This window comes from Astatotilapia calliptera, chromosome 7, assembly GCF_964374335.1.
Source record: "Astatotilapia calliptera chromosome 7, fAstCal68.1, whole genome shotgun sequence".
NCBI classification, from domain to species: domain Eukaryota; kingdom Metazoa; phylum Chordata; class Actinopteri; order Cichliformes; family Cichlidae; genus Astatotilapia; species Astatotilapia calliptera.
Window position 1 is genome coordinate 39,838,729 of NC_137428.1, and position 26,644 is coordinate 39,865,372.

The 26,644-nt window shown below is 43.4% G+C and overlaps 2 long non-coding RNA genes across 2 annotated transcripts in view; one reads left to right on the forward strand and one right to left on the reverse strand.

The window, feature by feature from the left end:
* The first annotated feature begins 338 nt into the window (after nucleotides 1–338).
* LOC113026158 (uncharacterized) overlaps nucleotides 339–26,644 on the forward strand; it is a 42,443-nt gene continuing 16,137 nt past the window's right edge. The window contains exons 1-6 of the long non-coding RNA XR_013909984.1: nucleotides 339–1,954; nucleotides 2,035–2,144; nucleotides 3,034–3,115; nucleotides 3,741–3,837; nucleotides 4,698–4,869; nucleotides 5,321–5,680. This is a non-coding gene — a long non-coding RNA (uncharacterized LOC113026158). The remainder of the gene's footprint in view (nucleotides 1,955–2,034; nucleotides 2,145–3,033; nucleotides 3,116–3,740; nucleotides 3,838–4,697; nucleotides 4,870–5,320; nucleotides 5,681–26,644) is intronic.
* On the reverse strand, nucleotides 6,690–16,462 carry LOC145429707 (uncharacterized). Its single transcript, XR_013909983.1, has 3 exons — nucleotides 15,719–16,462; nucleotides 12,696–12,810; nucleotides 6,690–10,699 (listed from the first exon to the last, which is right to left on the reverse strand). It is a non-coding gene; the product is annotated as an uncharacterized LOC145429707 (long non-coding RNA).

Genomic DNA, 26,644 nt, shown 5'->3' on the forward strand with positions numbered 1-26,644 from the left:
CTCCCGGCACAATGTTTTCAACCCCTCCCCCCCCGCGCGGTCTTTCTCGCTACTCAGGTTAAACATGATATATAACCCACATAGCAAAATTGGTATGGCCCGGATCTGGCCCACACAATGTGCTTACACATGGCCCACATACCGCAAAGAATGACGGCCCTTTGGTGGCCCAGATCTGGTTTGCCAGAGTTGGCCCACACATGGGCCAGCACAAGGCCAGTTGCAGACACACTGGTGGTCCTGTGCTGAGCCACGTGTGGATTACCTGGCAAACCTGATCTGGGTCACCAAAGGGCTGTCATTCTTTGCGGTATGTGGGCCATGTGTAAGTTGTGTGCAGCCATGGGCCAGTTGCAAACACACTGCTGGCCCTGTGCTGGCTCAGAACAGTTTCAGCTCTGGCCCCAGATGTCAGCCTAATGTGTACCTTCATCAAACAATGTAATAAAAATTTGCTGGAACATGATAGTGCAAAAGAAACATGATGAAACTCTGTTCAGACAGTGAATAGACTGATTCTTATATAGCACTTTTCTACTCTCCCGGATTACTCAAAGTGCTCTCTACAACATGCCATGTTCACCCACTGTCTTTAAACTGAGTGCTTCCTAACTACATTCATACACGTTCACACTTTTGACATGCAGACTGGAGGAGCCAGGGATTGAATCACTAACCTTCTGTTCAATAGGTGACCTGCTCTACCTCCTGAGCTACAGCCACCCGGTGGTAAACATCAGTAAACCCTAACTAGGTTTTGGATAAAGTGTACACTCACAAACCTGTCAAACCTGCATTTGAAACGTTGGCCACCATAGCAGTATAGTATTGCAATATGGCATTTGGGTCTTCTAACTAAAATAGGAACATAAATAGTGCCATTATTGCCAGACCTTGCCCACATCTGGTTGACATACACCCTGCCATGACAGGCATCAGGCAACAGGTGTGGCCCGGATCCGACATCAAGTGATGTTTTCTATGAGCCTGGGCCACATAAACCAAAAACCAATCGAACCAGATATGGCATGCCATCACATAAACAGTGCTATCATTGCCAGGCCTGGCTCATCTCTGGATGACATGCCACTTACCATGCCAGAAGTCAGCTGGCTATAGTTTTCACACAGCTGAATAAACGTCAAACAGAAAACTGATTAAACAAAAGTGTGAGATGGTCGAGAATTTACTCCAATGCTGTGTTATATATTAGCGAGAGAGGAGCAGATGGCTGAGTTTATTAAACTGCACCGAGACAGCTGATGACGAAAATCTGGCTAGACCGTCCCATTTCACAGCCTCACACTTCCGCCCTTCTCGGTCTTCAAAGGACCTGGCCCATGTAGACTGCAAAGGCCCAGTCCTCCGATGGATACAGCCTATGAATTAGGACAAAGCTAGGATTTAATCACTTGACTATCATAAGACTCCTTACTGATTAATTATTTGAATAAATAAATCTTTGACTTGATATATTTCAGTTGGTGTTTACTGAAAATATTGCTTCATGTTTATGAGAGCAAGGAATAATTTTGGGAGTTATGGTGACTTTTACAAAGAGGCAAGTGGAAACATAAAAGCATCTTAAATGTAATAAATGAAATCTAATCAATTGCTATACAATATTTAGATTTAACATTAAATGTCATATTTAAATTTAACAGTTCACACTGTTAAGACTTTTAAATGTAGCAGAATTAATACTTTGATCAGTGTCACTTTGCTATGCTTTATGGCTGATAAATAGTAGCTGCCATCTGAACATCTCTCTCTCTCTCTCTTTTGCTCTCCTGTTGCTGACTCTGCATCCGGGTTTCTGCTCACCTGACTCTCATACCTGTCGCAGGTAGGAGTCTTGTTTATGCCCCGTCCCCTCGGCCTGATCAGGTTGTTCCTGATTTGTATTTATGTTGGCAGTCCTGGCGTTCCATATCCTGGAGGCTGTCCCTCTGAGGTTTGTTGGTATGTCGTTTATTATTTTGTGCTGAAAGCTGAATTCTTTCCCTCAGGTGTAAACAGGTGTTCTGATTGTAGGCTGTAGCTGGGGAAGTCTGGCACTGGCTGCTTCTTCCTATGACCAAGCGACGCTGCTTCATCAATGAGAAACTTCAACTTGGATTTATTTCTGTTATCATCGCTCCCAGGTAGGCTAAATGCGCTGTGTGCGGGGTGGTAGCCGCTTCGTACCTTAAACGTGTGTTTAAGGTACGAAGAGGCTGTCGTCATGCCTACGTGCTACTTCTCTTTGCGCCATCCACACAGAGAGGGATTCCGACGCCTTTTCTTTCTGAGCGATCCTTTTCCCACTGAGAAGCTGGAGCGTCAACGTCACATAGCGCTGCTTCAGCGGCTTCCAGCTGCTCTTTGTGCGACGTTCACGAGCCACACGCTGATGTTCCTTGTGGGCTATGTCAGCGTTATGTATATCGCTATTGCTGGTGCCTTTAGGTGCAAATTCAGCAAACCATTCTCCCGAAGACATATGGTTGTTTAAAAGGCTGCTTTGGTTCATTTTCCTTAGTTGGAATAAACATATCTGTAATCACTTTGATGTTCTTTTTGATGTAGCTACTTAAAACAGCTCAAAGCACATCTGTTTAGACAGGCATTTAGGTAATATTGATGTGTAGTAAACTGTTTTATTGGATATGCTATTATTCCCATGTGAAGCACTAAGACTCACCTGAGAGGTGTTATATGTGTTGAGACGAGACGCGTAACTGTGATGCGTAAGTGACTGAATAAAAATATTGGTGGCGGCCAGTTGTACACCTCAGCCTCCTAGGAGATGCACCTATGGTATCAATTAAAAAAAATCATATATAGCCGTATTCTCAAATTATTGCATTTACAAGTTTTAAAAAAACTTGACCTCTGACCTTCAACCTTGAGGACAAGGTTACTTACATTCAAACTCTGAGATCTGAGATTTTTAATAGTCACACCTAAGGTATCAATTTGAAAAAGCTACATCGCTTCATCCTCGAGTTATCGCATTCACACACTCGGGTGTCAATGTTTCCCACCTGGCAGGGTTGTGATAACACTCCATCAAAGGCTTCAGCTTTCTGAAGACTCAGTGTTCCTCAGGCACACAGCTTCTACAGCCAAACAGGTAAGAATCAGCACACAATATCAAACTAACAGCTGACAGCAGGATGGAGACAAAGGGCTGGTTGGCAAACAGTACATAAACTGTGGAACTGAAACTAAATTTTACCCAAAAGGTAAATCTGTGTTTCTCTGCAGGACTTTGGCAGTAAATCATATGGCCAACACTCATAAACATCAGTTTGAGAACTGATACTGACGCTGTTATTGTGATACCTGTGGGTGTGAATGATTTTCTGTTTCTGTTTTACAACAAAGGGAGGGAGAGGAGTCTTCCAGTACCGATGTTTTTTGTTTCATGGAGATGTTATAAAGTGGGTGATCAGGGTTGTTCAGGGTGGCTTCAAAGGTCTCTAGTGTGCATCTTTCCATCTCCACTTCACCTTAGTTATTAGGATAACAGGATCATTAAAAAAGATGAAGTTTCTGAGCAGTTATGAATGTGATTCTTGGTCTAATGGTGAATGTCTTTTACAGTGTTAGTCAGTAGTTGGTTCATCCACTCTGTCTTTTCCCTTTTCTGTTATGTCATTGCAGCTGCAACCTTAAGTCTAGTTTCAAAACATATTTATATTGTCTGGAATGTTTCCCTTTGCAAAACTCTATTAAAAGTTGCAGTACTGCCTCAGGGTTGTACATCTCCACCAACTGGTTCAACTGCAGTTTCCATCCGTCTGTCAGACTGCCTGCAATAAATACAGTAACGAGTCTGCAGGAATTTAACAGGTGGGTCCCAAAGATTATAGTATCCATTCGGTTTTCAGGTCAAATATAAATTATAGTCACAGTTTAACTTGGAGCTGGACATTAAGCTGGACATACAGCTTAATGTTTGCATCAGCTTAATGATTGTGACAGCAAAGAAAGTGATGCTAAAAGTTTCTGGGTGTTGGCTCAGGAATGTTGAGTTGAATGCAGCTTCTAGAGTTTGCCCTTCTTTCATAATGACAAACTGTCATTTTCAGTGTTGATGTATAACCGAAGAATGCTCTTTGGTGTTGTCATTACATCTTGAACTATTGCCACTGGGTTGTTGGGTTTCTCAGAGTAATGTTGTAGACCAGCGGTCCCCAACCCCCGGGCCTCGGGCCGCGAGAGTAAAGGCTCCGGTGTGAAATGTATGGTTTTCAGGGTTTTTATCGGTTGTCAGCGTTATTTTGTTATTGTTTTTATCGTTTACTCGGTTTTCCTGGGTCTTTTCACGTGTGTTATGAATAAATCTTCTTTTTTTCGGTACCGGTACTAGTTTTATTTTGTTGTATTTATCCGCGACACCTTAAAGGCCGGTCCGTGAAAATATTGTCGAGCATAAACCGGTCCGTGGCGCAAAAAAGGTTGGGGACCGCTGTTGTAGACTCTTTACCAGTGTTGAGTGTAACCCATTACCTATTATTCAGTAATTACATTACAGTTACAATTATGTTGTTAGTTACAATAAAAAGTGTTTTCAGTTATCTGTATGCCAGGTGGATAGAAGGGGGAAGAAAGAGTTTTAGTTCACATGTGAGGAGGAAAATGATGGAGTGATACAACAATAAAGCTTTTGAGCAGTGGGGATATAGACATTACTTTTATTTTTATTGCAGAAAAGGACGAGAGTGCGAGGGTGAAGTGCAAACTACGTCCAGGACAGAAACATCTGCATTATACTGTTAACACAACTTTGGCTAGTCGCAAGCACCTGCACAAACTAGCCAAGAACCCAGTGATGATACAGCTGAGTGAATGCAAACCCCAGCACGCCCTGAAATCTAACAGGTAAGAACCTGATGAACAGTCAGGCTGCAGCCACTGTTTTTACCTGCTCATACTTCTACAGTAGAATCACTGTGACGACCGCTTTAAACTCTTTTTGTGCTGGTTTTCATCTTTGATTTGTGCTGTTGACTGTGTTCATACATGAATACTAGGAGGAGGATAATAAGTGTGTCCTCATTAGGATAGGGATCTGTGTTGTTTGTGTAGGGCTGTAGCCTCAGGTTATTATTGTTAAATGATAATTATGTGACAATGTAGTTTATTTTTGTTTAAGTAACATACTAAATTACTTTTATGAAAAGTAACAAGTAATGTATAATACATTACTTTTTTCAAGTAACTACACCAACACTGGTCTTTGCTTTACAATATAAAGTGTCTTGACTTTCTTTGACTGGGTTTTTCCAGTCTTGAATGTGTTTAACTCACCTGCATCAACGCTTATCCACAGTTAACCTGTCAGACGTGAAGCTGTTCACCAGACTGGGCAGAGAAAAACTTGTCAGTACATCCAGTTTCGAGGAAACTGCAGAAAATGGCCTTGGCTCCAAAAACAGCAGAAGGCACAGACATGCAATGCTTATCTACAGTAATGGAAAAACTTATTAAAGATGCAGATTCATTCTTCCAACAATTTAAAAGTCATCAATCAAGGATGAGAGAGATTGTAGAAAAGCTTAAGGGGATTTCTGAAGAAGTACATTCAACCCCTGAAGAAGATGAAAAGTTAAGAAATTGTATCATCCAATCAGCTAACAAGACTCAGAGCCTGGTTGATGAGTGTGCTGTAATGAAGACTGACCTCAGAGAGGTAAGTAAAAGCAGAGTTTCCCATCACACAGTAATCACTAGTAATCTCTAATCACAGTGTAATCACACTGTGTTCACATTTTTTTAATTGATGAGTTCCATCAAGAGGAAGACCAAAATGTTGGACACTTAAGAAACAAAAGACACACTACAAGTAACACAACTGTAAGAGAATAATGACAAAGATGTAAAACTGAACACTAGATTCTGTGAACACAGACAACATGATGACTGACAGAGAGACCAAACCCCCTCTAGACTCTTTTCATTAAGGAAACTTAAATTTCTTCCTGTGATAATTCACAAGGTGAAGCGCTGCGTTGCTTGTCCTGCTTCCTTGCATCTCTTCTCTCTCTACCTTACACCCTCACTGGGAAGATCTAAGATGTGTGGAAGATACATAAATTAAATTCTGTGCTATATCAAAGTAATGATAACAGCAACATTAACATTTACACAGACATCTATGAGGCTGAAATGTTTTATAAAATTATCACCATAAGTCTTAATATTTCTGCTTCTAAATAAGCTAGAAAATTAATTTTAACTAGTAAATCTACACGTTTAAAGGCCAAGTAATTCAGTTTTGCCAAATAAAATTAACCTAAAGAGACTATGATGCACTGACTGTACAGCACAATGTGAAAGAGAAGATGAGAGTATGATTAAGAAACCTCAGTCCATGTGTCATAATCATAATGTGTGTGCATCACTGCTAGAAAACTGTCATCATTTTTGCACTAGAGCAAAATATTAATAACAAATATTTTCACGCCCCATCTCAACAAAACTGAAGGAAACTGTTTCCAGGGCCTACTCCGTGGATCGGCTTCCTCCGAGGCGTGGACGTCTATCAGCAGAGAATGTACCTTCACCTATCAGCAGAGAATGTCCCTTAGTCTGTAACACAGTCAAATATATTCTCAAGTAATATTCAAGCATGCCATTCAGCGTGTTAGTACGAGCTCGGGAGCAGCTTGGGAGAACAAGAAAACAGAGACTGCTTTAGATTGTCTTCCCAAAGTGACTCAACTTTATTCACAAGTACAACAGTTTATATAGAGGGTAAAATTCATGAGACAGCAGATTATCAGTTTAAACCAGTACAGACCAAGATAAGGCAGCGTCTTCCTGCCCTTGGGTGAAGAAGCATCCTTTGTGTAGTTTATTAGTTCAGCTACAATTGTGATTATCTCAGCGACATATTTTCAAGGCACAAAACGAAGAGTTCGTACATTAGTGAAATCTGAAACAAACCATTTGGCCTTCAACAGGCGTCTAAAAGATTAAGAAACTAATGTAGCTGAGGGAGTGATCTCTGTGGTATTTCAACCTTGTACCAGCCTGTGATTCTCACACATCAATTCTTGGGTCAAAGAGAAAAACACTGAAACAAAGGGGCCTTATTGAATGACAGAGTTTTCCTGCATGATGTCACTATAAAACAATATCCAGTAAATGCTCCCATGGTACTAAAATACCTAACAGTTCCACTCTTTTTTTATTATTATTTTTTAAAAAAAAATAATAACTCAAATAGAAAGGAAAAATCACAAATGTAATAATATAATATAAAAAGCAAATCATAAAATGTAATAGTTCACAACCTAATGTTCAATATACACATCAGGAACATCATTGGTAACATCTGGCACATCCTCAGGATCAATTTGTGCTAATTGCAAATACATTGAAGTAGCTGTACTGGTAGCTATATGGGTTATCATTGAGCGTACACAGGGTATCACACAACAGGCAATAATCATCAAAAACAAAATAATACATGCTACAACTGTTACAAAGGCTACAATGAGTTCCTTCCATTTTCCAAACGTGTCCTGCATCCACTTGTCTAGCCACAGACCGTGACCTGTATTGGCTCTTAGTTCTATCTGCAATGCTTCAAGTTTATTCATAGCTTGTGTAAATGAACCGTCAGGGGCGGTATTATTGGGAATAAAAGTACAACAAAAATCCTCAAACATAGCACAAACACCTCCTTTCTCAGCTAACAGCATATCTAAGGCCATTCTATTTTGCATGGTCATTAAGGAGGCAGCAGACATCTGTTCTCCTAGGGCTTTAAGGGCCGTATTGGTCAAATTAGTAAGTCTTTGCTGATTGTAATAAACATAATTGATCCAGCCTACATTTTTGTTTACCTGTATCCACGGTAGTATTGAGACAAACCCTGCTGATATTTCTCCTTGTGCCTTTAATTCATTTGGTATCCCGCGTGGAACTCCTATAGCATCTATGTAAACGTTATGTGAATAAGCGGAGCGTTCCGTCCGTCTGCTGGATACAGGCAGATCCGAGGTTTGTTGTATCAGTAGTTCTTGAGCTAAAGTTACTAGACCGCAGGTACCGGTCCAATTAACAGGTAAGGCTAATCTAAGAGTATTATTGCACATCCAATAAGCATGTGGGATTGGTCTGGTCAGGCGCGAAGCTGTAAAGCCTTTTAATATGCCTCCCCAGTACGAGTCGTTTAGTGTGTTGGGCGAATGCAGGATTGTTGAGTTATCTGAATGCGTACTTATATATGCATATATATAAGAAAACATATGTTTATATTGTGTCCTGTCAACACTCGCTGCTAGCCATGTTTCGTTACAGCGTGCTCCTGGAGAGTCAGAAAAGAACGTATAGTTTTGTGTGTCATAATTTATGTTTTCAAGTTTTGGTCGGTGTATGCATGTCATCAAGATATTTGGGTGATGGCGCACCTGTGTTGGGGGCGAAAGAGGTTCAGTGCGGTCTTCGGGGCGCTTCATTTGGTTGCAGGGGTGGGTAGAATCATTAATCATGCTAACATCCTTACTAGAGACTTGTGCTGTGTATATGAATAAACAATCTAAAGGACTTAGTTCTACTCGCAGCGCTTCAATCAGGGTTACCGTTAAGGGCCCCTTTTTATCATTTTTGAATAGCATCTTTGTTAAGGGAAAACCTGAAATTGGATATCCCACTATGACCTGTTCTGGATTACCCTTTGAACAGACATAACAGTTACTGTTTCCTAAGTCACGAGCGGCTGTTCTGGCATTGTCATACCAGGCGTTAGTTCCTGTTCTAGGGGGTGCATAAGATGGTTTATTGGTGGTGTCTGTGTTGCTTTCTACTGATTTTAGAGAACGTGACGAGTGTACTAGGTGGGTGTCTTGCCAAGTGGAGCATGAGGTATTGTCAGCAAAATGTGGCTTGCAGAAATGTGAACAGGGTTGCACTTTACAATACGAAATAGTAAATAAAAATCCTAAGGTTAATGCAGTAGATATGATTAATAACCTAAATATATAAAAAAGACAGTTCTTTAGTCGTCTCCTGGCCTGGTCCCAGGTTCGAGAGACACCGTATAAGCGTTGTGTGATGACAATGGGCATTTCATTTTCTCCATTATCAGGATGAAACGAGTCTATCTTTATCAGGTTAGACATTGTGTGGTACTCTAGGCTTTCTGTTCCTGCTGGATGTTCGAGTACCTTGTTGTTGTTCAGGTGGGGGATCAAAGGGCTTTCTGAGTCTTGGCTCTTTCAGGCGTTGTGTGTTAATCAGTGATTGTGTGTGTGTAGGTGGATTGGATCCGGGCGCTGGCTCGCCTGAGTCGTCATCTATAGGTGTATTGAATCCGGGCGCTGGCTCGCCTGAGTCGTCATCTACTTGATCCAACGCCTTAGGTGGTTTGGTGGGGCTGGTCTTAACCCTGCTGGCATGAATCCACTGAGGTTGTCCGTCTGTTAGGATGCTGGTTCTCGTCACTGCAAGTACAGTCTGGGGGCTGGAACACGCGGCCTCCCCGAGTGCCCTTGGTTTTAGCGACTGTACCAACACCGCATCTCCTGGTTTCCACGGATGGGTTGGATCTATGGAAGGGAGAGGCTGAGAGAGACAAACTTTCTGATAGTTATTATTCAGTGTTTCTACCAGGTTATGAACATAGTCAGACAATGCAGTGTCTATGTCCCCTTCCAATAGCGGTGCCCCTCTGGAGGCTGACCATGGTGTTGGAAACGGTCTTCCCATGATTATTTCAAATGGAGATAATTTGGTTGCTGCGGATGGAGTCATTCTAATCTCGCAGAGGATTTGAGGAAGTAGTTTGATCCAGGTCATTCCTGTTTCTATCATTGCTTTAGTCAGGCGATTTTTTATGGTCCTATTCATTCTTTCTACAACTCCTGAACTCTGAGGATGGTATGGCACATGATATTTCCAGTCTATTGCTAAAGTTTTAGCACACTTTTGAATTACTTCTGATGTGAATGAAGGTCCTCTATCACTGTTAATTTGGTGAGGTATTCCAAATCTGGGTATTATTTCATTGCACAACTTTTGACAGACTACTTCTGCAGTTTCTTTTGATGTTGGGTAAGCTTCTACCCATTTACTAAATTGGTCCACTATTACCAGTAAGTACTTGATGCTTCCTTGTGCTGGCATGTGTGTAAAATCAATTTGTAATGTATGAAATGGGAAATCTGGTTGTGGTAAATGCTGATGTTTTGCTTTTGGTTTTCCTACATTAGTTCGTGCACATGTTAGACAGGTTGCTAATATGCGTTTTACTGCGTGTGATGTTTTCTTGATTACAAATCTTGATTTTATTGCTCCTATTACCCCTCTTTGTCCGACATGACTCACACCGTGAAAATGGCGGACAAGGATTGGCAGTAGTGAAGATGGGAGGGCAATCAAACCCTCAAGGTTTTTGTATAAGCCGTCTCTGTTATCTAAGGTACAATCATTACTTTCCCAGTAAGTGTAATCTAAGGCAGAGGCTTGCTCTTGTATGAATTTTAGGTCAACATTTGTTTCTAAATAGTCTGGGAGCGTGACAAGTGGCAGCTGTAAAGGCAAAGATAATACTTCCCTTCTGGGTGGTTGCTGTGAGGCAGCAGCTGCTTTCGCGGTTACGTCTGCAAGAGCATTTCCCACTGCTTCGTCTGTGTCAGCCGTGCTGTGCCCCTTCGTTTTAACAACTGCAATTGCCGATGGCAGCTGTATAGCCTGCAAAAGTCTTTGAACAAGGTCAGAATTAGCGATCGATTTTCCATCAGCAGATCTAAATCCTCTTTGTCTCCACAATGTGCCAAAGTCATGCACCACACCGAATGCATAACGGCTATCAGTGTAAACTGTTACATGCTTATCCAAATTTAGCTCACAGGCGCGTATTAAAGCCATGAGTTCTGCTTTTTGTGCTGAGTGAAATGGTAATGAGTGAGCCTCTAGTATGATGTCAGGCAATGTCACCACCGAATAGCCACAAAGAAATAAGTTGTCATTTGGTTTTGAACAGGACCCGTCCACATAAACAATGACTGAGTCTGGGATTGGTGTCTGCTCTAAGTCTGGGCGTGGTGCTGTGGATTCCTGTATACGTGTCATACAATCATGAACGTCAGGGTCGTCTGAACCATCCTGTCGGTCAGAAGAACACAGCATACGAATAAGTAAGTGTGCTGGCGAATTGGGTGTGCTGCTTGCTTTTATAGTGAGATTTGCTGTTGAAGTCAGTGTAGCTTCATAACCTGAGTGACGTTGTGCGGTCATGTGTTGTGTAGTTATGTTTGCTAGAATGGTCGTGACCTGGTGATTGGTGTGTAGAATAGTGTCATGTGAGAGTGTGAGCTTCTCGCAGTCCCTTATCATGATAGAGCAAGCTGCTACTGCTCTCAGGCAGGCCGGCATCCCCTGAACTACTGCTGGCAGCACCTTTGAGTAGAAGGCTACTGGACGGTAGCCACAGCCATGCTCTTGGGCCAATACACCTGCACAGGTCGTGCCGTTCTCTGTGACGTACAGGTGGAACGGTAAGTGGTAGTCAGGCAGACCCAAACAAGGGGCGGAGGTCAGCGCTCCCTGTAATGCATTGAAAGAGGCAGTCATTTCTGTGGACCACAGTATTCGAGGAGGCTTGTCTTTTTTGCAGCATTCACGCAGAATGTGGTCATGAAAAGAACAGTCTGGTATCCACTGTCTGCAATAGTTCACCATGCCTAGGAAAGACAGCATTTCTTTCTGTGTAGTGGGCTTAGGGACAGAGGTCACAGCTTTGACCCTGTCTGTAGTCATAGAACGTTGTCCGTGAGACAGTGTGAATCCCAAATATTGAACAGAAGTCTGACAGTACTGCATTTTCTTTGCTGATGCTTTGTGGCCAGTCTGTTGGAGGTGCTGGAGTAGCATGTGTGTGGCAGTTTGACATAGTTTTTCACTATCAGCACAGAGGAGGAGATCATCTACATACTGGATCAGAGTACAGCCCTCTGGAGGAATGAAGCCGTCCAGGGTAGCACGTACTACCATTGAGAAAGCCGCAGGGCTGTCTACCATGCCTTGGGGTAAGCGAGTCCATGTGTACTGCTTATCTCTATGTGTAAAAGCAAATATCGGCTGTGTGTCTTTATGCACAGGCACTGAGAAAAAGGCGGAGCACAAATCCACCACAGTAAAATGTGTAGCTGTTGCTGGAATAGATGTCAGTATGCTGGGAACATCTGGAACCAGAGGTGGCAGAGGCATGATGACTGCATTAACTTGCCTTAAGTCTTGTGTGAAACGCCATACGCCAGGTTTGTTAGGCTTTGGCACAGGATTGACAGGAGTGTTATATGGAGATACTGTGGGCTTTATTACTCCAGCTGTCAATAAATCTCCTATGATGATGTCTAAGGCTGCGGCTTTTTCAGCGGAAATGGGATATTGCTTGACATATACCGGCTTGTTGTTTTTCAGCTGAGCATGATAAGGTGTACAGTCAATAAATCCTACATCATTCTCACCTCTTGACCATAATGTCATGTTTTGATATTCAGCTGGCAATGTGACAGCAGAGATAGTACAGTGTATGGGGTAGGTTAGATCCATGTGTTGACATGGTGCAGTGATGTCATAGCCTATGTCTGAGTTATGTGACAAAACCACTGTTTGGCCTTCACTGGTGTGAGCAGTTATCATGTTGTTGAACAGTGTGAGAGAAACAAATATGTGGCTTCCAGGCATGGGGCTACCTGGTAGTGGTGTCTGTACACGTGTTTGGCACAGTGTGTGACGTGGGGTACCAGTCAGATGGATATTGAGTTCATTCTCCGCTGAGGCGTCCAGCTGACACAGAGGATGTTCCTTCTCCATGGTGTCGGTGCATAGGGCAGAGAAAACATAGCTGTTATCAGTGTCAGCAAACATTTCACCCTTTGTGTTAAATGAAATACACAAGTTCATTTTTGCCATTAAATCTCTGCCTAATAGATTCACAGGCGAGTTTGGAATAATTATGAATGGATGATATGTAATTTCATCTGGTTTTGGGCCCCAGCGTGTTTTTAGAGAATGAGTTTTGGGGCATTGCACTAGAGTTCCGTTTATTCCCATGGTGTTGATGCACACAGAGGAAACAGGCCCACTATAGAATTTTCCAGACAGTGAACTTTTAGTGGCTCCACTGTCAACTAAAAAGGAATAAATCTTTTCACCTATCTCTATATCTAACATGGGCAAGCCTTCTGTGTTACGGGACAATTGCAAATGCAGCATCGTGTGTAGTGCTTCACACTGTCCCTCATCTTCACCTGGGCCTCCCTATTGTTGGTCCAGTCTTTCGGTATCATATGGGTGGGGATTAAAATGTGGATTATAAGGTTGCTGCCTAAGTGCAAAGGGGCCATTATTTTGATGTGATTCCTGTCTGCGTTGCCAGTTACCTTGTCTGTAAGAGCTCTGCTTACGCCTAGTGGCAGGAGCTGGTCCTGTGTTCTGTGGTTGAGATCTACCTGCTGCTGATTTGCATTCCGTCCTCCAGTGTCCTATTTTTCCACAATAAAAACATACGTCTCCACTCCTATCTCTCCTTCTGAAATCTCCCTGCTGCGCTTGTTGAGGGGGCGGGGCCCCTGCATACATCATTTTTTCACTTTCCTCTGAGCCTTCAACATCAAAATTCAACAACATCTTAACAGTTTTAGCCTTCGTGCTGTTGGGGAAAAGATCTGCACCAGCTTTTGTTTTGACAAGTGTGATAAAGTTCTTTATTTTCATGTCATAGAGATTATCAGTGGCAGTCAGCTTCAATAGTTGTGAACATTCTGGATGAATATTGTTTAAGAATGTTGTTATGAAAATCTGATCATTTCCTCCTTCAGGCATGCATGCCTCATTAGTCCAGCAGTGTGTGAAACGTTTCATAAACACTAGAATGGATTCATCTGGCTTTTGCTTACACATGGTTACTGCATTTAAATCAATTTTATCTCTAGACATTGTGAGCAGAAATCTCTTTAGATTTTGAAAAAAGGCTGTGATTTTGTCATCATTTATCCACAAAAACGAGGTGGTGTTGGCTGCTTGGTCATTTTTAGGGTCTAGTTCCTCTACTTCTTCAATAAGCTGAGATTCAGTCACACCTGGGATTCGTTGACATAATATATATCTATAGTCAGGCCCACCCAAGTGGTGGTATCTGGTACTTCTCTGTAATGCAGAAACAAAGGCTGTAGGATTTTGTAGAGGATCGGGAAGTTCTTTAATGGTTGCTGCTAACTCTGAAATTTTAGGGGGTTGAATGCAACACATGTCCCCTATTATCATGAACGGGAGGGAGGTGCTGACGTCATTAAATTGTGATCCCTGCTTTTCTTTATAACGGGTGTTTTTGTGGGGGCCCTCTTGAGTTTTTTCCTCTTTTTTCTGCTTTAAGTAGTTCCTTATTAAATTTCTGGTGTTAGTTATTGCTTTTGGCACAGTTAAACCATTCGCTACTCTAGTGTGGCGCTGAACATGATTATCTATGACAGAAACGGCTTCCTGCAGTTCGGCTTCCGTACGTTCAGTTAAAGGATCTTTCATGATTTCCTCACACTCTGTCATTAACTGTTTTGTTTGCTTTTTATGTTCCTGTAACTCTCTTTCTCGTTCAGTGTATTCTCGTTCCTGTCTTTGATCTAGGTTAAACCAGTCATCTTCTTCTGATTTAGGTGTCATTTCAGTGCCTTCCTCACTCTTTTGGGATTCTGCTGTTAAATCAGGATATACGCGCTGATGACGTGCAGCCGCCGCAGCAGCTATTAATTCTGTTTTTTCATCATAAGGCGGCGGAGCCGTAGGTTGAACGGATGGGCATATAAGGCTAGTTTTTTCTGCAGTGGATTTACTAGAGCCTACACTGGCTTGATTTAAAGCATTTACGTCTGGCTCGGGTCCTTTTTTCCATAGTGGTAGCATGCGATTGGTCACATCACGACATTCTATCATATATTTTTTACAGGACTTTTTAATCAGCCTACTTTTCTTATCACAAATAGTATTTAACATTTCTACTGACCTGTTTTCTGGCGATAATCGTTCGGGATAGGGCTCCGGAAATACATTAGGATGCATTAAAGTTATAGTTCTTAAGTTCGAGACGAAATCAGTCACGTAAGCACTTCCGCATGTTCTGGATACGTAATCATGGAAGTCTTCATTGATTCGCGAGCGTGGGTTAAACGTAACCGGAAGTGGGAGTCGTACTGAGCCGCTATTTGTGATTTTATATTTTATTTTTTTCGGTTTTACAGTTAATTTTGAGTTTTTATCGGACCCGTCTAAGGTCTTTGAATTATTCTGACCCATGGTCAGTGATTTCCAGAGGGGTTTAGACGCTTTGAAGGATTTAAGTTAGTATCTATTTTTGCTGTGGCACACCTGAGGTTACTTGATTTTTTGCTAGCAATTTTATGTTTTTAGTGAGCAACTTCTCACTTTTTAACGAGCAACTTCTCGTTTTATGACCCCAGGCAACTTCCTGTGTCCTTTCTGCTGGTGAGCAACTTCTTAGTTTATGACAGCAGGCAACTTCCTGTGTCCTTTCTGCTTTTATTTTACAAAACAACAGGCAACTTCCTGTGTTTCTATGTGGGCCACTAAATAAGGCTCCTCAGTGTATCCCACTTGTTACTATGTGGGCCACCGAAGAAGGCCTCGTCAGCGTATCCCGTTTCTATGTGGATCACTGAGAAAGGCATAACACAGTCTTATAAAATAAAAGACACGTGCCTACCTTCGTCAGGATCCCACTTCTGACACCAAAATTGAAGGAAACTGTTTCCAGGGCCTACTCCGTGGATCGGCTTCCTCCGAGGCGTGGACGTCTATCAGCAGAGAATGTACCTTCACCTATCAGCAGAGAATGTCCCTTAGTCTGTAACACAGTCAAATATATTCTCAAGTAATATTCAAGCATGCCATTCAGCGTGTTAGTACGAGCTCGGGAGCAGCTTGGGAGAACAAGAAAACAGAGACTGCTTTAGATTGTCTTCCCAAAGTGACTCAACTTTATTCACAAGTACAACAGTTTATATAGAGGGTAAAATTCATGAGACAGCAGATTATCAGTTTAAACCAGTACAGACCAAGATAAGGCAGCGTCTTCCTGCCCTTGGGTGAAGAAGCATCCTTTGTGTAGTTTATTAGTTCAGCTACAATTGTGATTATCTCAGCGACATATTTTCAAGGCACAAAACGAAGAGTTCGTACATTAGTGAAATCTGAAACAAACCATTTGGCCTTCAACAGGCGTCTAAAAGATTAAGAAACTAATGTAGCTGAGGGAGTGATCTCTGTGGTATTTCAACCTTGTACCAGCCTGTGATTCTCACACATCAATTCTTGGGTCAAAGAGAAAAACACTGAAACAAAGGGGCCTTATTGAATGACAGAGTTTTCCTGCATGATGTCACTATAAAACAATATCCAGTAAATGCTCCCATGGTACTAAAATACCTAACAAAAACAATAAGAGAGGTGTAACTTTATTTAGATAATAACTCATTCACATTGAATTCTTCAGTAGTTTTTCTTGTAAAAATAAAAGAAAAACTTTAATTTCGAACAACTGTTTGCATCACTATACTGCTACATCAGTCCTCCCTTTTCTTTTTTTTAAAAACCAGTGACAAATTAAATAGACGGGGTCCTTTATCAGAAATGCAATAATAAAGTTCAGTCTTATAAAAAAGAGCAAATCCAGAAACTTGTGAAGAAAGATGGAAAAATTGTTTAGTGAGAGTTTAAAACGTTTCACTCTTAGTGGCTGCAGTGAGCCTGTTTTTCACTGCGCAGCTTTTCAAAATGTTTTTTGAGGCTTAATACTGCTGCTCTCAAGTCATGTTCAATATTCAGCCTCAATCACTGATTTTGTTTGCTACAAGGAAGATTCTTGTCTCTGCCTTTAAACGGAAGATTTAAATCATATAGCTTTCCAAATATATCGCTAAGATAGGCCACTTTCATCAAAACGTTTTCATCATTAAGCTCCGCTTCCAAAAACATCTGAATTGTCTCATTGAGCATCGATGACACCATATCTAAAGTTGCTGTATGAGCTTCTCTGCTATCCTGTGAGGTTTCTTGCTCTGGGCAATTTCGTATGTGACTTTGTATGATGCCATTAGTGCTTTGCTGTTTACTGATGCAGATTTTAGAAAGCATCTTCCTGCTGAAGATTCTCTCCAAATAGAGTGGATTGTTCATGTCACTGGGGTGTAATGTCCCTTCCTAATTTGTTGGGCCTCATACCAGTGGCGTGTCTAGAAAATTTTTGTTGGGGGGGCCAGGTAGGGGCACAGATTTGGAGAAGGGTGGCAGATGTAATTGGCAGATAATGTTTAAAATGCTGGCTTGCTTGCAGTGACCTATTGTATTAAATTCTCTGCTATCTTTCCATTATTGGTGTCTTTTATCATGGTGGTACAGTCTTACCTTGCTATAACCTATGTGCTGCAGTTTACTCTTATTGGTGGCTTTTATCTGTGAACATAATCCGTTACTTTTATGAATTTGATGTTAATGTGTGAACTGTTTTATTTTTTATTGTTTTATGTAAAGCACTTTGGTATGCCCAAGGCTTTTAAATGTGCTCTATAAATAAAGATTGTTGTTGTTGTTGTAAAAATAATTCTACCAACTGTTAACCATAATTCAATAACCCTATAAACCTAATAACCGAATGCGCTTTTAACTCTTATTAGAATGAGATTTCAACCACTACGGTGCAAAGTTTTTAGATACTGCGTTGATAAAGTACAAGAGATACAATCAGTGCTTTGTCAGTGTTTACTCAGCATTCAAGGACATCAATATTTGCATAGTATTTTTACTGACATATAGTGCACATATGTTTTGGGCAAAAACATTTTTGAATATTAAAATACGAACATTTGTAACAAACAATTGACAAATTAGCCAGTTCCAATGTAAAACTTTATCTGCCTGTTTAAAAAAAGAAGATAATCTTCTCACAAACTGGTGTTTGGTTTTGAAACAGGAAAAAAGTGGGGAAACAACTGAAAAGACTAACATTTGAATAAAACCTGAAAGCAAGTAAATACTTTCTATGCTGCCTTATGGTAAACTTTGGTAATATTGATAAAGAACAACACTGGCTGATGATGAAATACAGTCAGCTGGCATGGTGACACTGCCAGTATTAACCTGCAGGGCTGGACTGGGACAGAAAATCGGGCATTTTGACTAGAGACCGGCCCACCAGGTATTAAAGCCATAAAGACTTTGAATGAAAACAAATGCTGTTGTGACAGTGATGTACACAGTCTTGTTGGTATATGTATGATTTCTATACATTTTACGTCAGATAAAAACTTTGGTTGTAAGATTTAGATAATTATTTAATAAAAACTAGGTATTTTAAATGAGAATAAGAAAGAAAAGTATTTCTTTGTGCCCACCTTTCCCTGTTAATGCCCTACCTGGCCCCCTGGCAACACTTTCCTAGATCCGCCCCTGCACAGCTATCAGCTGTCAGCTGCTTAGAAAAGGATCCTGGTGTTATTTGTCTCTCAGAAACAGTTCATAACTTCCCTTCAACTCATTCATGTCACCTAAAAGGTAAACCTGTTTCTCCATCACAGCTCTGATGATTCAGTAAGGACATCTCCTGGTTTCATCTTCATGTTTCCCTCTCACCACATATCCAAACCAACATCATGACCAGCAGCTTTACAGCTGTGGCTCCAGCAAACATCAGCTGATACTAGAAATTAATATTAAATAAATTCTAACAACAGCTGATCAAGCTTAAACGTGCTGCTGTTGTTTAGCGCGACATCCGCTGGTTTCCTCTTTCTGGTGCAAAGTGGGCGACAAACAAGAGAGAAAAGCCGATCAGCTGATCATTGATCAGTTTCATGATTGAAGTAGCAACAGGAGAGGGAGGGGGAGAGAATGAGAGAAGAAGAGGCAGCTGTGCAGCATAAAGACAGAATAACTCCAGCTTTGTGTCTTTTTTTCATTATAGCGAAAGTCTGGGACAAACTGCGTCTCTTCTCAGCTCAATACGAAACGTGTAATATTTTCTCTGAATGAGGGACCATTCCATTTTTTTAAGGAGCCGTTGGCAACTCTACTAACTAACCTTATGAATAAAATAAAGTTCACTATCAGTAACATCATAGCACCCACCCAGCTGTATAAAAACTCTGTCAAACTGGCTAGAACGCAGTACGAGTTATTGCAACTGACGGTAAAAAGTCAGCACAACGAAAATAAACTCCACCTAAACTTGGTTTATATCTGACCCAGATAGACTGCAGGTCATAACTTCTTACCTGAAGTTCAGTTCACCTGACACTCGGACTGGCGGCCTCCTCGGGTCTCTCCTCCTGCCTCCCCTTCCCTCATCCACCTGTTGCCTCTGTGGAAGCCCCGCCATAGCCACCACCAAACAACTGAGTTATTTTTACACATCGACCTGCATCTGGCCAATCCACCACCTCTCATTGTTCATGCCATTACAAAAAAAATAAGTCACCGGGCATATGCCCGGTATGCCCGATGGCCAGTCCAGCTATGTTAGCCTGCAACCAAATCTGCAGCTCCATACAGCAATGTTACGACTTAGATTATATCTTATAACTCATAACTCTTATGTTAGCTCCCCTCAGTAGCATACTGTGTGATATACTCCACGGCTGCAATAATTCTTTAAGTGTTATTTTTTCCTTGGTATTCTAATTTCACGGAAGTTTACTAAACTCAACAAACTTAATATTACTTACCGGGACATTTATTCTGTCCTCATTTTCTTTCACCGAAAAATTGTTTCCTGCAGTGCCGTCTTTCTGCTTGGCTCTCCTACCTTTGCTAACGTGATACACATAGCGCAGAAGCCGATGCTGCATTCACTTACACTCGGATATCTGAGCTTCACCGTGAAAATATAATCGTACATTTGATATTTGATTGAATTTTATTGTTTTGCCTTTGGGGTGGCACCTGGGGTGGCCAGTCTGGTTGGGGGGGTGGCCTGTGCCCCCCCAGGCCACCCCGCTGGACACGCCACTGCATGAGGGAGCAAATACAGTCTCAGTGTGGTTGGTTGTCTGTGTGTTAGCCCTACAACTGTCGAGGGTCCATGGTGTACCGCCCCTCTTCCCCTATGACAGCATGGATAGGCTCCAGCCCAGATATGAGGAATGTGTTTTTCAAAAAAAAAAAAAAAATCTAATTTTGTTCAGTGTTCAGTGTCAAAATAATTCCAAATATTTTAACATAGTAAAATTTCAAAGAGAAACTAATTTATACTTATCTTTTTTATGGCCAATTTGGTAAGCAGGTGAACACTTTGGAGAATCCAGGATTTATTTTTTTATTTTTTTTTATTTTTTTTTATCTGTCCCGTTTTGCTCTTTTGCCATCAGAATTGTTGTCTAAAGGCGAAGAAAGATGCCTAACGGATTTACTTTACCAAATGGACCATCCCAGCCTTGCCATAATGGTCAATTTGATTCACATTTTTTTATTGTTTATTTTATTTCATTTTCACTCACTAAATACGGGACAGACATGACTGGGGGGGGAAGGGAGAAAGAAATAGAGGCAGGGAAAGAAAAACAGCGGGGAAGAGGAATGGTGATAAAGGGCAAAAAACAAAAACCAACAAAACAAACAGACAAAAAATACATATATCAATCACCTGGATCACCTGTTGAGAAAGAAAAAAGAGAAAACAAGCAAAAAAAGAGAGCAATATGATAAACAACATCATTGCGATAATCTATGTGAATATAACAGTAAATACTAAATTAGAGCAGGGCGATATGCAAAAAAACCCATCAATGTATTTTCACTTAAACAAGCAGCTGTTTTTTATGTGCATTAAAGTTGTATAAAAATGTAACAGTGCAAATTCCTTGCTGACAGTTTAACCAAAAGGCATTTCCAGTGGAAACTGGCCGACAGATCCTCAGCATAACCATGTATAATATCCACAAAACTTAAAAAGAGGTTATACACACACAATACGGTAATATTATGTTGAAGCACGGTATGTATCACTCCGCGAGGCTCCTGCCTACGATAGCCGTAATGCTCCGACAATGCATCAAGCAATGCGGGTTCGTAGCTTAGCAAAGTCGTACTAAAACATTTGACAGATTTTCGAGCGCCGTGTACGACATAAAATCGTTTCGAGGTCAGTAAACACAGCCAGAATTCATACATAAGGCACACGGGATTATAAGAGGCACTGTCGATTTTCAGAAAAATCAAAGGATTGATTTTAAGTGTGCCGTATTTTCCAAACAACACAGTAATAACGACGGCCCGCTAGCATGCTCTACCAAAAATAGTGCTTTGTTGTGTATCTGACGGACGAAAGCTAAACCAGTTCCACACCACTGAAGCTGCAGCATTTTTACAAACCAATTCTGGTTCATCCGTTTCATTTAACGATCCACTTTCGCTCTTCTCATTCTGCATCGCCGCCATGTGCGTATGTAAACATAGGCACTGCGCATGCGCGTTTTACCCATGTTCTATCGCGATATTTCATTTTCCTATCGTTGCCCAAAATTACACCGGTATTACCGTGAACGGTATGATATAGCCCAGCCCTATACTAAATATTGAATAGTATTGTGCAGCATGTAATATCAACAGCGCACAGTGTTCTTTGAGGCAGGAGGCAAAAAGGTTGTAGTTTGTCTGTGAGTCCCCATGTGTACCCCTGTGAGCATGAGCGCACTTGTATTCAAAAGGTTCCTTTATGTAAGGAACCTTTTGAATACAAGCGGGGCTATGGCTCCCCTTTTGAGGGTGTGGGGAGCCATAGCCCCGTCCTCCAGGACATGAAGCAGGTATGGATGAGATCCAGGCTCCAGACATCCAGAAACCCTCAGAGCATAAGACACCAAGGAAGACCAACGGAGGGGCAACCGTGCCACTCTCCCGGAAAGAGCTGAGGAGAGCCCCAGATGTGGGGTCAATCAGCAGCGGCGGAGCAGAAGCCGGGGGGGTTGCAGTGACGTGCCTGTGAGGTCCGCCGGCAGCCGGCTGTGCCAGAGTGACCGAGCTCCAGGCCGAGAGGCTGAGGGCACCCCACCCCCCATCAAGCAGCCACTAGGACTGAGCCGGAGCGTACCTGAATGCCCATCCCCGGACACCAAGAACCACCAATGCACCGATGTCTGAGGGCGTCTGCCACTGACAGGGGGAGTGGTGGGGGAAGATAGGCCTCCATACCTTGGAGGGCCTGGGATGTCCTTAGAGAGGTGGCGTCTGATACCCGACCTGACATATAGACACAGACAAACAGGCACACACAGATACAAACATCCATTCCCACCCTCATGCTCTCATATGCAATTACTCAGCACTCACCCAACGTGGAGACAGACATAAATAGACACTGTACACACAATCACACTCCCCAAGCGTACTCTGTACCCCAGGTCTGGGTACCCTTGCCCCTAGAGGGGGAAACTGCACCCAGACCCAGGTAGTGTTACCCTCTTCCCTGAGGTGGAGAAAAGCAGACCGCCCCGACTCCACAGCAGCAGGGAGGCCCCACATTCCAGACCCCAATCGGACGGCCAACTCCTCCTCCCTGCCCCCCGTCCCAACAGGCAACAGAGAACGGGGGGATGTTGTCATTTCTTGTGCTCAAGGAGCCGATTTCTGAGAACTCACGGCAGTGTGCCTCCCCGAGATGTCATCCAATTTGCGCCCAGAGATCTTATTCCGAGCTAGCCCTTCCGAGATGTATCCATTCTGCAGTCAGAGATCTTATTCTGAGTATTCACAGCATCCGTAGCCTCTCCAAGATCTTATCTGTGCTGCACTCAATGAGCCCATTTTGAGAAACACGCCTCTCCCATCATTCCAATCCCAGCGGGCAGCTTTGTGGGGGTTCGAACAGCTGGTTCCGCTTTCTTAATTCTTCGATAAGTCAGGGACAGGCCAGCTCCGATCCGCCAGAACCCTGTTACCATGGTTCCGAATAGGTAGATATCTTCAGCACTCAGGCTCACCCAAGCCCAAACTTCTCGTTGAGAAAGGGGTGTCAATTGCATTTAGGGACCAGTTGATCCAATCCATAATTCTTTTAGGTTTTAGAGAACAGACTGTGAGAGAATGTTCCAGGGAAAAGTAATAAAAAACACAAGACAAGACAAGGACATGAGGAGCTAAGCAGGGAAGATAAGGGAGAGGAGAGGAGAAAAAGTGCGACCGCCTTTGCTGAGAGCCAAACGAGAATGACTACAACACACTGGCCACCTGGCCGTGACATCCATGTTACAGGTTTTTTGGGGTTTTATTTTCCCCATTGTTTGGTTTTTACTCAGTTTATTTATCGTTATCTTCATTTTCACTTTCCTTGTTTGTGCTCCGCCAATAAACAGCTGGCCTTTTGTTAAGACTACATTTTGGGCCCTGCATTTGGGTCCTCATCACACTCCACTCCATGCCATCTGCGCATGAATTTAGGGACAATACTAGAAACAAAGTCTGTTGACTGGTTGAGTCATCCATGAGTGGGCTAGCAAGGACTAAAGTATTTGATGAATGGGTATCCATTCTACTGTTTAATGACCAGCTGTGTAACTGTTCCGGTTCACAGGGGTTCTGATGGTTCAAAAAAACAATTATGGGGTCTGGCTCTTACACAGCATGCCTCAATTCCCCTTCAGAAGAGACCAAAACAAGTTCTGGTACCCTAACTCCTCCCTGCCCCCCGTCCCAACAGGCAACAGAGAACGGGGTGTGTGAAGACTCCAAACCTCCCTCCGCCCTCTCATATGTAGTGTTGATGCATGTGTGTTCTAAGGTGCATTTAAAACCCAGGAGGGCATGGAGCTACCTGCCAGAGAGCAGCAGGTAAGCGCATAGCCCCTCCTGATAGCCCTCAAAGTATATGTGTATTTAACCTCCTAATACCCAAAATCTTCCATGGCATGCATTTTTAATTTCTCTTTGATATTTGGGCATATTGGGACCCGATGAATGTAAAAACAAAGAATCACCAGATTTTTTTTTTACCTGATTTTTGTTCCTAAGAAAAATGAGAGCCACGTATGAGGATATTTGTTTTAAATTTTGATGAAACAGAGGCAGTATAATGTCCTCGTGAGTGGATATCAGGCAGTTGTAGAGCAAAATTGAGTATTTTGGTCTAGACAACCCAAAATGTGATGTCCAGATATGTGGACGCCAGGTCCTAGGAGGTTAAAATTGAGAGGTGGGCAACGGCGCCAGAAGTGAGGTTGTACACCCTGTCGGTCTTCTGGATGCCGTGTACCGTGCCCATCCCCAAGGTCCTGTATGTGTTATGAGAGTGTGAGTAATGTGAATGTCTAAGTTCTGGGATAAAATTGAGGCACAGGCAGCCAGAAGGGGACAGAGGGGGGGGATCATCTCCTGCACCCTGGTGAGACACCTGCACCCCAAGGCCCTGCATGTGTGGGTGATTGTGGTGGAGCGGGCAGAGGGAGGCAGCTGGAGATGGGGAGGGAAGGAAGAGAGGGGCAAGTGGCCCCTCCCTGGAGCCAGCTCCCCCGCTGACCCCAGTAGGCACCCCCACACTCTGGAACCCACTAGGCCCATCCGGACCAGGGCCCAGTTCAGCAGCCCTGCCCAGCCCGGGAAGGCCATCCGACCCCACCACAGAGAAAACTGCACCCACCCCATCATCCACTCATCCCCCAGACTACACAAGACAATAGACACCCACGTTGAGTTCTTCCTCCACCTCTCCTTTTTTTTTTTTTTTTTTTTTTTTTTTTAAATGACATCAGAAACAGCAGTATGCGACATTACGTGATGGCAGAGCTTCAGTTCATCCTTTGTCATTTTTTTTTTTTTTTTTTTTTTTTAATAAATAGGACAGGGGGAATGAATGAGAGAGAGAGGGGGAGAGAAAGAAAGAAAACCCAAGGGGAGAAGAGACGGTGAGAAGGGGGGGGAAGAGAGACAAAAAAAAAAAAAAAAACTCCTGGGTCACCTGTATGGAGAAAAAACAAACAAACAAACAAACAAACAAACAGAGGAGACAGCAAACAACAAAGAGCAACATAATAATAGAGAAAACAAAGCACCATCACAATAAACTAGCTAGTCATAGATATCAGTATTTACTAAGTAATAAACGATATTGTGCAGCACGCAAGATAGACAGCGCACAGTGTGCTTTGAGGCAGCAGCCAAGAAAGCTTTAGTCCGCGTCTGTGAATACCCATGTGTGCATACCTGTGTGGATCAGCATGCTTGCATTCCAAAGGTTTCTCCATGTAATGATCTGCTAGGGAGTGTGGGGGGGCCACAGCCCCATCCTCCAGGGTGTGAAGCGGGTATGGAGGAGATCAAAACTCCAGACATCCAGAGGCCCCCAGAACACAAGAGACCATGGAAGACCAACAGAGGGGCAGCCGCGCCACTGTTCCAGTAAGAGCTGAGGAGAGTCCCAGATGAGGGCTCACTCAGCAGCCGCGGAGCAGAAGCCAGGGGGGGTTGCAGTGACGCGCCCGTGAGCTCCGCCGGCCCCCAGCTGCGCCTGAGTGACCGAGCCCTAGGCCGAGAGGCCGGGGGCACCCCACCTCCAAAGGGGCCCGAGCGAGCCCCAGGCCCCAGGCCCCGACAAGCGGCCGCCAAGGAGTGAGCCGGTGTGTACCCGGACGCCCACCCCCAGACACAAAGAACCACCAACACACCGACACCTGAGGGAGTCCGCCACCGGCAGGGGAAGTGGTGGTGGGTGGAGATAGGCCTCCAAACCTTGGAGGGCCTGAGGTGTCCCCAGAGAGGTGGCGTCTGATACCCAACCTGACATATAGACACAGACATACAGGCACACACAGACACAAACATCCATTCCCACCCTCATGCTCTCATATGCACTCACTCCACACTCAACCAACGTGGAGACAGACATAAAGAGACGCTGTACACACAATCACACTCCCCAAGCGTACTCTACAAACCGGGTCTAGGTACCCTTGCCCCTGGAGGGGGGAATTGCACCCAGACCCAGGTGGTGTTACCCTTTTCCCTGCGGTGGGGAGAGGCAGACCACCCCGACTCCGCAGCAGCAGGGAGGCCCCACACCCCAGACCGCAGTCGGACGGCCAACTCCTCCTACTAGCCCCCCCGCTCCAGCAGGCCGCAGAGAATGGGGGTGGGAGAAGACTCCAAACCTCCCTCCACCCGCTCATTGTAGTGTTGATGCATATGTGTTCTAAGGTGCAATTAAAACCCAGGAGGGCATGGAGCTACTTGCCAAGGAGCAGCAGGTAAGCGCATGGTCCCTCCTGCTAGCCCTCAATGACTAAGTGTATTTAAAATTGAGAGGTGGACAACGACGTCAGGGGTGAGGTATACACCCTGATGGTGATTTGGACTCCGTGATTGTGCCCACCCCCAAGATCCTATATGTATGTGTAATGAGAGTGTGAATAATGTGAATGTCTAAGTTGTGGGATAAAATTGAGGCAGAGGCAGCCAGAAGGGGACAGGGGGGGGGGGGGGGGTAGCCTCCTCTGCACCCTGGTGACATACCCCCACTCCAAGGCCCTGCATGTGTGGGTGGTTGTGGAGGAGCGGGAAGAGGGAGGCAGCTGGAGATGGGGAGGGAAGGAAGGGAGGGGCAGGTAACCCCTCCCTGGGGCCAGCTCCCCCGCTGACCCCAGTAGGCACT